Source organism: Oncorhynchus masou, chromosome 13 (assembly GCF_036934945.1).
Source record: "Oncorhynchus masou masou isolate Uvic2021 chromosome 13, UVic_Omas_1.1, whole genome shotgun sequence".
NCBI classification, from domain to species: Eukaryota; Metazoa; Chordata; class Actinopteri; order Salmoniformes; family Salmonidae; genus Oncorhynchus; species Oncorhynchus masou.
This window is the reverse complement of record NC_088224.1, coordinates 783,409-788,408: the sequence shown is the minus strand read 5'-3', so window position 1 is coordinate 788,408 and position 5,000 is coordinate 783,409. Positions and strand designations below refer to the sequence as shown.

General features: G+C 37.9%; 1 pseudogene; it reads left to right on the top strand.

The window, feature by feature from the left end:
• Positions 1-1,255: 1,255 nt before the first annotated feature.
• The window catches only part of LOC135551650 (hairy/enhancer-of-split related with YRPW motif-like protein), a 10,682-nt pseudogene continuing 6,937 nt past the window's right edge, over positions 1,256-5,000 (top strand).

Sequence of the window (5,000 nt, the reverse complement as noted above, 5' to 3'; positions counted from 1 at the left end):
CACACACACACACACACACACACACACACACACACACACACACACACACACACACACACACATTCTCATAAAAACACACCCAGTCTGCCAGGCAGGAAGAGAGACGCCTTGTTAGGCATTGTGTGCAAGGGGGAATGGGCACACAAACACACACACACGCACGCAAACATGCACACACGCACACACACGCACGCGCACACACACACACACACACACACACACACACACACACACACACTGCTGGGTCAGTAAGGCACCACTTCTGACAGCAGTCGTCTGGGACTCCCGTTGCCATGGAAATGGGAATCCTGGTCAGAGATCTTCCCACGGTAGCAGAACCAGGCGTTGTCATGGAGACACCACTGTGTGTGTAGCCTTTTATGTGTGCGTATACTATAGACACTACTATCTTACCCAGCCCCTCTGTTCAGACCCTCACTAGCTGATTCCTCTCTTGACCTGCACTGTCCTCTCTCATTTTCTCTCCTCCTCTCTCATTTTCTCTCTTCTCTCCTTTTCTCCCCTCTCTCCTTTTCTCTGCTCTCTCCTTTTCTCTCCTCTCATTTTCTCACCTCTCTCATTTTCTCTTCTCTCTCCCCTCTTCTCTCTCCTCTTCCCTACATGTTTGTAGTGATTGATGCAAATTCTGAAACACTTAAACCTTTTCAACATAGACCTCCATTCCCTTTCCATTCATTACTCATCTTTCCCTCTCTCTCTTTCATTTTTCTTAACAGGAGAGAAAGAGTCATTAAAGGAATTGAGAGACAGAAAGATAGGAGAGAGAGAGAGAGAGGGGATAGAGAGAGAGCGATAGAGAGAGAGAGTGAGAGATAAAGAGAAAGAGTGAGAGTCAGAGTCAGAGTGAGAGAGAGTGAGAGAGAGACAGAGAGAACAAGAGAGAGTAATTCAAGGAATTGCGAGAGAGTGGGATGAGATAGAGGAGAGAGTAGGCTAGTTATCACATTGAGGGGATGATGGAGTGTTGGGAAGGATAGTTGAAAGGAAGGGAGAGAAATAAGGAGAGAGAGAGGGAGGGAGGGAGGGAAAGAGCAAGGGGGAGAGCGAGGGAGAGAGGGAGGGAAAGAAGGGAGAGAAATAGAGGGAGGGGGAGCCAAAAATGGACAACTCTGCCCCAGTGTGACTGTCGTGTTGTCATTGGGTGGCTGAGATAGAGAGAGGGAGGGAGGGAGGGAAAGAGGGAGAGAGTGAGGGAGGGAAGAGTGACCAGAGACAAAACAAGAGAGTGGAGAGAGAGAGAGAGAGAGAGAGAGAGGGTTGAAGGAGTATGGTTGGATGACAGTGAGAGGGTAAAGGCAGGGGTTAAGCAGTTGGTACATCTAGTAACTTTAGACCCTTGGATGATGTACCAGTCATAGAGGATAACCCAGAAGACAACAACACGGGGAAGAGATATGAATGAGAAAGAACGGAGAAGCTCACATACCGAGACGACACGAAGACAGACGGGGAAAAGTCTATTGTTCAAAGAGGTCAGAACGAGAGAAAGAGAGACAGGGAGAGATAGAAAGAGAGAGACAGAAAAAAGAGAGAGAAAGAGAGTGAGCTAGACAGAGAGAGAGAGACAGAGAGAGACAGAGAAAGAGAGACAGGGAGAGAGAGAAAGAGAGAGAGAGAGAGAAAAGAGAGAGAAAGAGAGCGAGCTAGACAGAGAGAGAGACAGAGAGAGACAGAGAAAGAGAGACAGAGAGAGAGAAAGAGAGAGAGAAAGAGAGAGACAGAGAAAAGAGAGAGAAAGAGAGCGAGCTAGACAGAGAGAGACAGCAAGAGAGACAGAGAGAGAGAGAGAACAGAGAACAGAGTGTGGACATTGACTCCATGGGGACCTCATTCTCTACTGCGTCAGTAGAACAGAAGGAGTGAAAACCAACAGACTGACACTGTCTGCTTCGCTCAACACGATCCTCCACACACTTCTCCTTTCACCCCTCCAGCCATCCATCTATCTATCCGTCAAACCAGTGAGGAAGAGGAGGAGAGATGAAGAGACCTTATGATGACTATAGCTCTCCAGACTCTGATGACATGGACAAGCTGATCGATGTGGGACAGGAAGACGGCTTCTGGTGAGAACAGACCTATCCACCAATAACATCTGAGTTTTTAGGATCCTGACCAATCAGACATGAGCTTTTAGGATTCTATCCAATCACATCTGAGCTTTTAGGATGTATATCAATCACACCTAAACTTGTAGGATGTCGAACAATTACATTTACATCTGAATTATTTTGACCAATCACACCTGAGAGAGAGAGAGAGAGAGAGAGAGAGAGAGATTGTAGGATGTTGACCAATTATAACTGAGTATGTAGAATTACATGTACACCGGAAAATATTCTGACCAATCACACCTGAGTTTGTATTTTGAGTTTTGACCAATCAGACCTGGAATTGTAGGCTGTAACTCAGTCACACCTGAAAAGGGTATAATGGAATAGAGTAGGGTATAATGGAATAGAATAGGGTATAATGGAATAGAGTAGGGTATAATGGAATAGAATAGGGTATAATGGAATAGAATAGAATAGGGTATAATGGAATAGAATAGGTAGGGTATAATGGAATAGAATAGGGTATAATGGAATAGAATAGAATAGGGTATAATGGAATAGAATAGGGTAGGGTATAATGGAATAGAATAGAATAGGGTATAATGGAATAGAATAGGATATAACGGAATAGAATAGGGTAGGGTACAATGGAATAGGATAGAGTATAATGGAATAGAATAAGGTATAATGGAATAGAATAGGGTAGGGTACAATGGAATAGAATAGGGTATAATGGAATAGAATAGAATAGGGTATAATGGAATAGAATAGGGAATAATGGAATAGAATAGGGTATAATGGAATAGAATAGGGTATAATGGAATAGAATAGGATATAATGGAATAGAATAGGGTATAATGGAATAGAATAGAATAGGGTATAATGGAATAGAATATAAAAGAGTAAAATAAGGGAATGTGTATCGTAATCTAAACTATTTATAGAAAACATGTTTTTTTCCAGACAGAACAAGACATACAGTCCACTATGACAGGCAGTCCACTATGACAGGCAGTCCACTATGACAGGCAGTTCACTATGACAGGCAGTCCACTATGACAGGCAGTCCACTATGACAGGCAGTCCACTATGACAGGCAGTCCACTATGACAGACAGTTCACTATGACAGGCAGTCCACTATGACAGGCAGTCCACTATGACAGGCAGTCCACTATGACAGGCAGTCCACTATGACAGGCAGTTCACTATGACAGGCAGTCCACTATGACAGGCAGTCCACTATGACAGGCAGTCCACTATGACAGACAGTTCACTATGACAGGCAGTCCACTATGACAGGCAGTCCACTATGACAGGCAGTCCACTATGACAGGCAGTCCACTATGACAGACAGTTCACTATGACAGGCAGTCCACTATGACAGGCAGTCCACTATGACAGGCAGTCCACTATGACAGAGAGTTCACTATGACAGGCAGTCCACTATGACAGACAGTTCACTATGACAGGCAGTCCACTATGACAGGCAGTTCACTATGACAGGCAGTCCACTATGACAGGCAGTCCACTATGACAGGCAGTCCACATGACAGGCAGTCCACTATGACAGGCAGTCCACTTTACTTTGATTCACGCCTAATAGTGCAATGCAGAGTGAACAAGTATAACTTGTTAAAACCTAGTGTGAACAGTCAAGTCAAGACTCTGCCTGTCTCTGAGTGTTTGACTCTGCCTGTCTCTGAGTGTTTGACTCTGCCTGTCTTCTGGAGTGTTTGACTCTGCCTGTCTCTGGAGTGTTTGACTCTGCCTGTCTCTGAGTGTTTGACTCTGCCTGTCTCTGAGTGTTTGATCTCGATAAACTGTTTACTTAAGGTCTTTTAAACGTCCCCAAAAGTTGTCGCTCTGTTCTGGTTCCATTTATATACCCCGTTCATGTCAAGTCTTGGATTTCATTTTTGGTTCCTTCAGAGAAAAGGGGGAATGTTTGACAGCTTTGAATAATAATATGAAAATATAATATGAATATAGAATATAAATATATGATAATAATAATAATATGTATATAGAATATGAATATAGAATATAAATATATGATAACAATAATATGAATATAGAATATAAATATATGATAATAATATATATATATAGAATATGAATATAGAATATAAATATATGATAATAATCATATGAATATAGAATATAAATATATGATAATAATATATATATAGAATATGAATATAATATGAATATAGAATAATAATAGGAATATAGAATATGAATATAGAATATAAATATATGATAATAATAATATGAATATATAATATGAATATAGAATATGAATATATGATAATAATAATATGAATATAGAATATGAATATATGATAATAATAATAGAATATAGAATGAATATAGAATATAAATATATGATAATAATAATGTGAATATAGAATATGAATATAGAATATAAATATATGATAATAATATATATATAGAATATGAATATATAATATGAATATAGAATATAAATATATAATAATAATAATATGAATATAGAATATGAATATACGATAATAATAATATGAATATATGATAATAATAATATTAATATATAATATGAATACAGAATATACATATATGATAATAATAATATGAATATAGAATATGAATATATGATAATAATAATATTAATATATAATATGAATGTATGATAATAATATTAATATAGAATATGAATATATGATAATAGTAATATGAATATAGAATATGAATACATGATAATAATAATATTAATATATAATATGAAATATAGAATATAAATTAATATATAATATGAGTATATAAATATCTATGATAATAATAATATTAATATAGAATATGAATATATGATAATAATAATATGAATATAGAATAGAATACATGATAATAATAATATTAATATATAATATGAATACAGAATATAAATA